The following is a 12,019-nucleotide window of genomic DNA, read 5'->3' as shown; positions in this document are numbered from 1 at the left end:
ATAGGGGGCGCGTAGTTTAGTCCAAAAAAAAGAAGAAATTAACTGTTTTTACCAAATCTCAAAATTATTTATAAACTTAATATTAACATTTTTTGATTTCTCTTAATGAGCTTAATACGATTATGCTTTAATCTTTTATGAAATAAGCTTCTTTGATAAGGGGCGCATAGGGGCGGGAGCTTAGTCAAAAAAAAATATTTTTGATAATTAAAATATTTTTTTAAAAAAAATAAATAATACCATTTTCTGAATCTCCTTAAAAAGTTATACATGATTCTGTATTCATTTTTTAACAATAATGTATATTTAACAAGGCCCGTAGTTTAGTCAAAAAAAGAAGAAATTAAGTGTTTTAAAAATCTCAATAAGTTATAAATTATTTATAAACTTAATATTAATATTAATATTTTTTGATTCCTCTTAATGAGCTTAATACCAGTGGCGTCGCTAGGAGGGGGTGCGCAGGGGCTCGAGCCCCCTGAAAAATTTGAATAACCCCCTGAAGCAAAAAATATTTTTTTTAAATTGCTCCTTAATATCCCCTTGAACTAAAAATAAATTTTTTTAATTGCCCCCTGAACGATTTCTTTTATAATTTTATTGAGTGATATATAGATTTAATTTTATTATTTAAAAATTAATAAAATTATTTAAATTATTATTAAATGAATACTATTTTAATTATTAGATTAGATTATACATATAAATTATATGTTCACTCTGTCAGCTTGTAATCAAATTCTGTGTTAAAAATATATCAATATCACTCACTAAATATTAATTTAGCATTAACAGTTGAAGCTTATTGAATTTTATTATTTAAATTATTATATAACCTTAATTAAATAAATATAATCATTTATTAATTGAAAACTAACAGATTTAATATTGTAATTAGCCGAGTTCGAAATCACTAATCAACTATATTTTGATTTTTAAATTTAATTATCATGTCTCTTCCTAAAATTATTTTTAAGGTCCAAATCAATGACATATAATATACCTAGAGTGACGATTCATACATTAAAAGTGTACCTCAATGCAAATCAGCTGGGGTCGCCATATTGGTTACCTATACCATTAAAATTTTAAACGAAACTTTATTAAAGAATTGCCTTATCATCTAGATAATAAGGAAGCAAGTTACCATTACCTATATAATAATTTTCTAGAATCATTATTAAAATATAAAAAGAATAATGTTAATACAGTTGTTTGTTTCACATTTTCATCACCACAATATCCAATTTATCCTATGTTATATCCGACTAAACCTCCTTTAATTCCACATCAATAAACATTAATGGTACCTTCAAATATCCTATCTCACAATTATTTCAAGGCTATTCTTCCAAGGAAATATATTTAAAGAACCATATTCAAATAATTTAAAATATTATGAGATAGATAGTTATAATAATTTTCATTAAAATATATATTTTTATCATGCTACTAGTAAATCTTATGTATTTTGATTATATAGTATTTAATAAAGATCCCTACTTATCTTATTTGTTTTTCTTAAGAGATAATATAATTGTTTTAAATTTCTATTCAATTCTTAAAATATCTAATAAGCTAGATATATACAAAGCATTGCTTGAATTTATGTTTTTTTGAGACTTTGCTAACCCTTTAATATTTCGAACCTTATAAGGTGATTATTTACCAATGACATAATATGTCATTGTTATTTACATTATATTATCCAGCTTATTTTATCATTCAAAAAAATTATCCCTTTTATATTTTTTCAAACATAAAAAATTTTAGATTAATAAAAATAAAACATTATATGACTTCATTTATTTAAAAAAAAGGACTTTAACACTTCAGATCAATTTAGTTTAATCTTACCTCCTTATTTTTTGAAGAATTTCATAAATTAGGGATCTATTAATTAAATGATGAAAAACAATAATTTTCCTTTCAATATACTATAGATTCTTTAATGAAAATAAATGTTGATAAAAACAGGGAAAAATATTTCTATTTTATATCTATAAAGCTAAATAATAATTAAATTTTTTTTATTCAACTTCTTTTTTTTTTGTATAAAAAATAGTTTATTATAAATTAAAAAATAGAAATAAATACATAAATAAAAAAAATCATTAAAATAAAGTATCCACATTTAAATATATACATTTACGATATAAATTTAATATCATTTTAAAAATCAAATATAAATTAAAAATGATCATAAGCTATTCTCCAGCAAATAAGATTGCTTTTGTCAGCTTCTGCCGAATGTTGGTATTTGATTTTTTGTTTTGTATATCTGCAAAATGATATAATCTTTTCTTAATTTTTGAATATATATATCTTGGTTTTAACCTTCCTTGATAAAACTGTTAAATTGCTATGTATATATGATCATTGTGATAATTGGAAAATATAGGATCAATCTAATATATAGAAACAATAAATCACAGAATAACCAATAAAGCTTACATGGCTAACTGGCTCCTCCAAATTTCCAACTTCAAGATTATTTAGGATATCAATTGTTTTTGGGAAATATTTTCTCTTAAAATTTTTTTTGATAAAATAAAAATATTGTAATTTTATAATAAATATTAATATATAGAAACAATAAATCACAGAATAACAAATAAAGCTTACATGGCTAACTGACTCCTCCAAATTTCCAACTTCAAGATTATTTAGGGTATCAATTGTTTTTGGGAAATATCTTCTCTTAAAAAAATATTTTATATGTTATTATTACTTTATAAAGTAATAATGTTTAACCTTTTTGGTTAAGGAATAGTTATTAGCAGCATAGGTGTGATCATTTTTTTTTCTACAGTTTGAAATTGTAAATATATTATAATTCAGAATATTTGTAATCTTTGAATAATATTTTAAAATAAATAAATATATAAATAAAATATCAGCTCGGAAATAATGATATTAGGTATTTGAATATATGGGGGAGGTGGGTGTTTATAAAGAATATATAACATTATTGTAAAATATGATATCTTTTATTTAAAAATTAAAATACTCAATTATAAAGGGAATCATAGTTTACATGGACTTAATCCTCTATATTCCCCTCATAACTATATTGCATGAGTTAGAATAGGAACATAAAATATTTATATTATAATCATACATCCTGAAGAGGAATGGGTTTATTGAAAATGGTAGGTATAGATTCTTCCTTTAAACTTCTAATCCCTGTAACAGATGGAATAAATCAATCATTGTTGAAATGTTCACCACATATTTTAGAATATTTAGTGGGCTTAAAATTTTTTCTATTGATTGACTTTAACCATTTAGATAATAAGATAGGATTCTTTAGAGGGAATCTGGATATAAATTTAATATTAAAATATTATACATAATATGATTAAACTCTACCTATGAAATGATTTTTTATTATTATTAATAGATTTTGAATTGCATGATATTGCACAACAATAGCTCATAGTCTACTTCCATAAAAATAAAAAAGATATTTATCATTCATAAATTATTAAAATACTTTTTAAGAAAATATTAATGTTAAATTAAATATCTTCAATAAAATAATTATGGTATAGGTTACCAAAATGGCGGGTCCAGCTGATTTGCTTTTAACGACGCTTAAAAATGCATTTTAATGAATGAATCGTCAGTCTAGGTATATTATATGTCATTGGTCCAAATCCAAATGTGCATAAGATATTTATTTGTAAAAAGTAAGTAGATAAATAGTTTATAATCCTTTATAATATATAATTATATATAAAATATTAGGTAATATGCCACTTTTACACACATATTTAACAGTTATATAATATATTACAGTTAATAATTTTAAAATTTTAATAATAAATGCTTTTGATAATAAAAATAAGTAACTTTGCAATCAATTATTTAACGCCATCTATTTATTAAAGATATTATTAAAATTTAACTTATTATTTATCCCACAATGTATGTAATAAATTAGATATCTTTTCTTCTCTTTTTTTACGTGTTTTTAGGAAAGCTATTTTTTTCTTCTTTGAAAAACAGTTTTGAGTTAAATTTTTAATACGAGTATTGTTAATATAAAAATTTTGCATATTTTAATAACCTTTGAAATTTATATTTTCTTAATTACTTTTAAATTTATTTAATGATCTTTTTTTCTTTTTGTGAAATATATTTTGTGCGACCTTTAAAAAAAGATATCGTATTTATATATGTAAAACGTTAAAATAACTATTTTTAAAGTAACCTTAAAACAAATTGTAAATTGTAACTTTTCTTAAATTAACCTTAAAACAAATTGTAAATTGTATATTTGTAAATAGTATTAAAATATAGTTGTAAAATTTTCAATATCTTCAGTAGTAGTAATAGTAATAAAAATAAAGATAAATTAAATAAAATAAAATAATTTTTTTACTTTTTCTTTACCTGCCTTCCCTGAAAATAACAAGTATATTTTTGATATTATTACAATCTATTATTATTTTAAGATATAATATACCAAATAGAGGCGGTGCGACAATAATATATAAAATCTTAATTACCATATCACTCTGGTTCTTATTTTATAGTTACGAAATGTTTCATTTCTAATATGGCATCCTTGCCGTGTAAATAACTCAAAACTTCAATATTTTTGCATAATTTCTTCTAAAGATTTTTATTGTTTTTGTTTTATCAATTTATCTAACATAACAAATTCTGATATGGGTTACCATCGTGAGTGTTATGGCTATGACTGCTAACCAGTATCTATTATTTGTGTGGCTATGTAATTTAAGATTATTATTACAGCTGCTGAGAGCATATGATTGCATATTTTATAAGCAATAATGGTCAACTGTGTAGTCGTTTATATTTCATTAAAAATGGAAGATAATCTTTTAGAAATTTAATATCTCACAAAAATTTTCTCGATTACTTATCTAGCTTCCATCCAGGGTTACCATGTCTCCCCCTATTAGCGGGAGACTCCCGCTATTTTTTAATTTACATGCAGGCATCTCTCTCCCGCAAAACTACCGCAATTGAAAATCTCCCGCAAAAATCTACCGCAATTTTTTAATTTCTCCCGCAATTTATTTAAAAGTATTTTAACGTTTTTAATATATAAATAATAATTTTGAGAGACATTAATTGATTATTTTTATATTTTTAAAATAAATTTTAAATATTTATTCGAAAAACATTTCTAGTTTGTAAATTTCTTTCTATCCTGTTTTATTTTTATCTAATAATAAATCAACATCATTTCATTCACATAAGTCAGTACAGGAGAGTATATCAACATCGATTGCAATACAAAAATTCTCCAAAAATAATAAATAATACAGACGCGACTACAGTTGCGGAAATCGTATACACCTATCATGTAGTTCAACATTCACAGAGCTATATCATCACAATGTGGGTCGAATCTTTTTTCCATGATATTTAACGACTCCAATATAAGTGCAAACCAGTGGCGTAGCTAGGAATTTTCCTTAGAGGGGGCCATACATATAAAAGCCTGTGGGGCTTCGCCCCCAGACCCCCTTTAACGGGCCTTCGGCCCTTTTGCCAGGCCTTCGGCCGGGTTTATCTTATAAATCATAACTATATCTTCGATAATATATAATAAATATATATTTTAAATGCATCAATAATATGTTATTATAATTTAGAAGGTTATTCTCAATGACTTTATAATAATACTATCCAGAATAATTTCAATAGTAATATAATATCCTTCCACAAACATCAAGACCAGAATAATTTCAATAGTAATATAATATCCTTCCACAAACATCAAGACCAGAAAAATATAAATATTAATGGTATTTATTTGATATTAAGTCACTTTTAAGTCTTTTGAACGTATAATCTAAAAAAAAATTTTGCTCTGGGAGGGGTCCAAACCCGGAAACCACCCCCGTAGCTACGCCACTGGTGCAAACCTTACTTGTGGTAGAAAAAAAATGAGCAAGGCTATCACAAGTGTTTTAGAACCTGAATCCTAGAGGTCAATTCTAGACGATTTGAAAGATGGGCATCCATATGCAATTCTGACAAATGCATTTAATAAGGGAAATATTAAAACATTTCCCTTGATCTTTCGCTATTCCAAGAAGAATATCAACATTTCAATAAAACTATTAAATTTTTTCCCTCGAATAGTGAAAAACCCAACGATCTAGCTAACCACTAATGTATATAAAGCTGATTAAGGGTTATCAATGAATTGAATGTCAGCTTTCTGGGCTGATTATACCTCTGTAAATTTTGGCAAAAACCAAAGTGTATTTACCGAATTGAGGCAGCAAAATAATGAATTAATACCAATTGACTGTATATGCCATATACCACATGATTCTTTCAAGAAGGCAATTATCTGTGGATGTCGAAATAATTATGATGAGGTGTTTTAACGAATTTATTTCATCAACGAAAAGAGTTAATGAATTAAAAGAGTTGGTGGAGTGGTCTGACTTGGAATGGTGTGAGTTGTTGCGATATGTACTTATCAGGTGGTTTTCATTAATACCTGCCATCGATAGAATCTTAAAATTTTACAAACCCTTAAAAAAATACTTTTTAAATAAAGATTTTAAAAGCTGTCCTAAAATTTTGAAAAATTTTTTCAAGTATGAAATGGCATAAGCATATTTGGGATTAGTTTCACATGCAGAAATCTACTTCATGCAGTTAATATTCAGTTGCAATCAGAATATTCTTTATTAATAAAGATTCACAAAATCATGCTTCAGCTCTGTTCATCTCTACAGTTAAAATTTGATAATAAATTTTATGGCGCTATTGCTAAAAATATTAAATGTTCAAATAATACACTAATTAATACATTTTTAAATGAAGAAGATATTTTTATTAAGACAATAATATTTACAATTAAAATTTGATTTTAATAACTCTATTTACAAATGTATAAATATTATGACCCTGGAACAGAGACCGTCAATTGATGGTTTTTGTAATTTAATAAATATATTAAAAATACCGAAAGACATTGATGTCTTGTTTGAGGAGATTGTAATTCTCTCTATTTTTTATGATTCGCCAGAATACTTAAAATTAGATTGTCTAAAAGCAGAGGAGAAACGGGTAGAATTTTTTCGTAATAACAATAAATCCCCATCCTTGGAAAAAAATTGCGAATATGTCTTCTCCTTACCTCATTCTAATGCCTCATCCGAGCGCATTTTAGCCTAATGAGGACTGCGTGGAAAACGGATTGTTTTAACAACATTAGAGGCCGAGCTAATGGTTAATCAAATTTATAATATGTCATGCCAGGAATTTTAAAAATATTTCAATAACGATGGTAAACGTTTAGTTCCATTATTTAAATCTCAAATAAAATATAATTAACATTATATTTAATTTTCCATATTTTTTTATTTATACATTCGCATAAAATAAATATATTTTTTACATTGTAAATCAAAAATAGAGAGCATTACAATATCCTCAAACAAGACATCAATGTCTATAGGTATTTTCAAAATATTTAAACATATTAAAATAGTTTTAGAAATGGCGCCATAAAATTTATTGTCAATTTTTAACTGTAAAGATTAACACATCTGCAGCATAATTTTGTGAATCTTTGTTAAGATTCTTCTGATTGCGACTGCACATTAACAGTATTAGATTTCCTACATGTGAAATCATTCCTAAATATACCTCTGTCATATATTACTGAAAAAAAATTTCAAAATGTTAGGACATCTTTTATAATCAGATGCATCTGTTAGAATATTGCATAGTATGCCCATCTTTCAAATCGTCAAGAATTGACCTACTGAATTCAGGTTCTAAAACATTGATGATATCCTTGCTCATTTTTGTTCTACAAGTAAAGTTTTCATTTATCTTGGAGTCGTTAAATATTATGGGGAAAGATTCTACCTACATTGTATGATAAGTAGCTCTGTAAATGTTGTACTACAAGATAAGTGATTACAATTGCTGCAACCGCAGTTGCATCTATATTATTACTTATTTTTGGAGAATATTTTTGCTTTGCAATGTATGTAGATTCACTCTCCTGCACTGATTATTATAATGTGACAATAATAAATAAAATAATTATCATTGAGTACAATATTACCTTATTATGTATTTAAACGTAATACGTGATAATTAAGCGCCTATCCCTATAATGTTATACACACACAAGGTAAATTTTTAATTTCGGATGTTTTGCGGGACATTCACATAAAATATATTTTTTACATTGTAAAATTAAAATTGTTTGTTTTTTTTATAAAATTTTATCTTGTTTACATTCTTTTATATTTAAAAAGAAAGGATCGTTGGTTATTTTTTATAAATTAATATATTTTAATAAATCAAAATGTTATTTTATTTTGAAAAATAGTTACTGAATTTGTATTTATATAAACTAATTATAAAAAATAATAGGCGGATAATTAAGTCAATTCAAAATCTCAGCCCGTCCGGGATATTGCGGGTCTTTTTTAGCAAATTTTTTATTTCTACAGATAATTAAGTCAATTCAAAATCTCGGCCCGGCCGGGATTTTGCGGGCCTTTTTTAGCAAATTTTTTATTTCTACCGCATTTTTCATATTTCTCCCGCAATTTTCATATTTCTCCCGCAAAATACCAAATTTCTCCCGCAATTTGAAAATATGTCATCTAAGAGGAAGCTCTAGCCACCATATAGCTTTATGATTTAAATTGGTCGTTTATATTTTTTTCTTCAAAAATTGTTGATTTGGTTAGACCTATAAATTTTTCCTTATTAGTCCATTCTATAAACATTGTCTAAAATGGTAACAGAGAGTTATATTAGTTTCATGACCATTTGTCAATGTAACTTGATAGAATTATATAGCCTTGGCATATGTATGAATTAACTAACCTTTTTTATCACTTGTAATTTTTTGCGCAAAATTTTTTTATATCAGCAATCGAAAATATTTTATACTGTAATAAATAGATTTTGTATTAAAAAATATTATTTTTAGAAATGTCTTGTATTGTTTTTATCATTTATATGCTAGTTTATTTTGTATGCAAAATATTATAAATGACAAAATATGAAATTCAGAATAATTGTCTAGAGTTAGCATATTTTAAAAATGTATAAGATATTAATATAGGGAGTATGGGGGTCGAAGCCCCCCCATAAATTTTTTTTAGCTGAGCCCCCTGAGTTATTAAAAGTTAGTGACGTCTCTGCTTAATACGATTATGCTTTATTTTTTTATGAAATAAGCTTCTTTTATAGGTAACGCGTAGGGGCGCGTAGTTTAGTCAAAAAGATTTTTTTTTGATAATAAAAATATTTTTTTAAAAAGAAATAAATAATGCCATTTTCTGAATCTTCTTGAAAAGTTATACATGATTCTGTATTTATTTTTTAAAAATAATGTATATTTAACGGGGGCGCGTAGTATAGTCAAAAAAGAAGAAATTAAGTGTTTTTTCCAAATCTCAATAAGTTAGAAATTTTTTATAAACTTAATATTAACATTTTTTGATTCCTCTTAATGAGCTTAATAGGATTATGCTTTATTTTTTTATGAAATAACCTTTTTTGATAGGGGGCGCTTAGGGGCTCATAGTTTAGTCAAAAAAAATTTGTTTTTTCAAAAGCCCACTAGGTTATAAAAAGTTTTAAAATATAATATTAACATTTATTATTACCTTTTAATAAGCTCCTCTATATAATTCTACGTTCATTTTTTATAAATTAAGCTTCTCTAAGGGGGTACTTATTTTAGTCATGTAAAAAATTAATTTTTTAAAAATTTTACTATGTTACCATTTGTTTTTTTAAATCAAAAAAAACATTTTCTGCCTTATTTTATGAAGCTAAATACGATTCTATACTAATATAATTTAAATTAAGCTTCGTTCATAGGGGGGGGGGGGGCGCGTATTTTAGTCATGCCAGTTTTTTTTAAACTATATCTTAAATCTAATTTTATAATATAATATAATATATTGTGACAAACATGAATAAGCTTTATTAATATATGTATATTTTATAAATATAAGTAAAATATATAATTTATATAATCATTACATTAAAGATAATTTACACAAAATGGTTTTTAAAATATTTTGGCAATGGAAATTAATGTTTTTCAATTTTTTGATAATCTTGATAAATCCAAACTGCTTTTTCTATATTTGAAAGATTTGAATAGGCCATAGGTTTATTTTCCGGTAAAAAAAATATTCTCTTTGGATTCATAAAAAATTCTATTTGCCAAATTAAACGAAGGTTATAAAAAATATATATAAATACCTGAATATATATTGCTAGTTATTACGAAATTGATAAATTCTGCCTAATAAATAGGTTGTTCTATTAAATATTAAAAGTTATAATTTATATGAAAGATCTTGATACTTTCTACAGATATAAGATTATTTTTCTTTTTTCCAGACAATCCAATAACTGTTAGATCAGATTCTTTATGCCTATGCCTTTTCATTCATTAGATTGCTTATTTTGCTCTCCATATTCTCTTTATCTAAAATAGTAAAAAATATATATTTTGATCATATTTTAAATTAGAAACTAATAAAAGAAATTCAAAAATGAACTACAAATAATGACATAGTTTCATCATCTTTTTATTGTTTGTCTCTTTCCAAAATGATGTCAATATCATATATGAAGTTAAATATTTTTTTATATCTGTTAAACAGTGACACTCATGTATTTTATCTTAACTTTAAAAAATTGTTATGTTAAACAGTGACACTCATGTATTTTATCTTAACTTTAAAAAATTGTTTTTTTTACATCCTTAAGCTATTTATGGCGTAACTTAATATATTTCAAATGTAATAAGAATTGTTTCTTTCTTTTTGTTAAAAACAACTTTTATATTTTAAAAATCAATTTGTTTATAAACTAATATTAAATTTTATATTTTATAAATCAATTTACTTAATAAACTAATGTTCAATTTTTTATTTTAACTTTAAAAAAAAAGATCAATTTATTATAAACTACATTAAATTAAATTGTCAATATATATAGGAAACTATTTTGAATTATATGATTATATTTTTTAAATTTAAATATCAATAAATTGACGTAATAACGTTTATAACATTTGATTTCTGCCTTTGATTTCTGCAACCTTTTCATGGTGGCAGCATCCGAAATTAAAATTTTCTAAAATATTAAATATAAATTAACTTCTTAAAATTTTTATAAAATCCAATACTATAAAATAGAAAAATTCAAGGATATTGTAAATTATAAATTAGGAAACAGACCTCAAATAATAACGTTAATATTAATATTGAATTTCCAACATACACAGGTAATGGCGATGTTTTTCTAAGTCGTTTCGAAGACATATTTAACGATGCTCAGATCTCTGATATCGAAAAAGCAGGATCCTTCACAAGAAGACTACCAGACAAAGAATACATCAAGCTCAAATCGATATGTTCACCTACCGATTTCATAAATCCATCGATATTGATTGAAAAATTTAGGTTATTACACCCGAGGAAATCTACAAGTTCGAAATTGTTATTATTCAATGCAGCTGTACAAGGTAAAAATGAAAGTTACATCAATTGGGTAAGTAGATTATGTATTTTACAAAATGAATGTTCGTTAAGCGATAGTAGAGTCATTGAAAAAGTAAAAATTTCATAAAATAGCAGAAGTATCAGGTTGAAAATTACGTTGAAAGAGAATATTACGTTAGCAGAAGTCTTTAGTTTAAGAGATGATTTTGAACAGAATTAAAAGAATAGTTAAAGAAACTAATATTGATCAAGAACTAATGGAAGTAATCAACGATATAAGGATTCATGAGCAGATAAAGAACAAAACGTATAAAAATATGGTATTGGAATTGAGTTTAATCAAAGGTTGCCTTTTTAAAGAGAATAGGATCATAATACCGAAAGGTATGAGAAAAGAGATTTTGCAAGAGTTGCATAATGGGCATCTCGGTGCTGGAAAAACAAAATCATTAGCGAGAGAGTATCTGTGGTGGCCTGGTTTAAATGCAGAAATAGATCAGGAGGTAAAGAATTGCGATGAA

At 25.0% G+C, this 12,019-nt stretch overlaps 1 long non-coding RNA gene across 2 annotated transcripts; it reads right to left on the bottom strand.

The window, feature by feature from the left end:
* Positions 1 to 2,134: 2,134 nt before the first annotated feature.
* LOC135924977 (uncharacterized) lies at positions 2,135 to 3,221 on the bottom strand. Of its 2 annotated transcripts, none has more exons than XR_010571473.1 (6): positions 3,122 to 3,221; positions 2,755 to 2,853; positions 2,626 to 2,700; positions 2,455 to 2,529; positions 2,338 to 2,408; positions 2,135 to 2,281 (listed from the first exon to the last, which is right to left on the bottom strand). It is a non-coding gene; the product is annotated as an uncharacterized LOC135924977 (long non-coding RNA). The 2 variants fall into 2 exon arrangements; XR_010571474.1 differs by having other exon boundaries at positions 2,626 to 2,695.
* Between the last annotated feature and the right edge of the window lie 8,798 nt (positions 3,222 to 12,019).

The sequence above is a fragment of the Gordionus sp. m RMFG-2023 genome, chromosome 2, assembly GCF_954871325.1.
Source record: "Gordionus sp. m RMFG-2023 chromosome 2, tfGorSpeb1-WG-v2, whole genome shotgun sequence".
NCBI lineage: Eukaryota > Metazoa > Nematomorpha > Gordioida > Chordodea > Parachordodidae > Gordionus > Gordionus sp. m RMFG-2023.
This window is presented reverse-complemented; position numbering and strand designations above follow the sequence as displayed.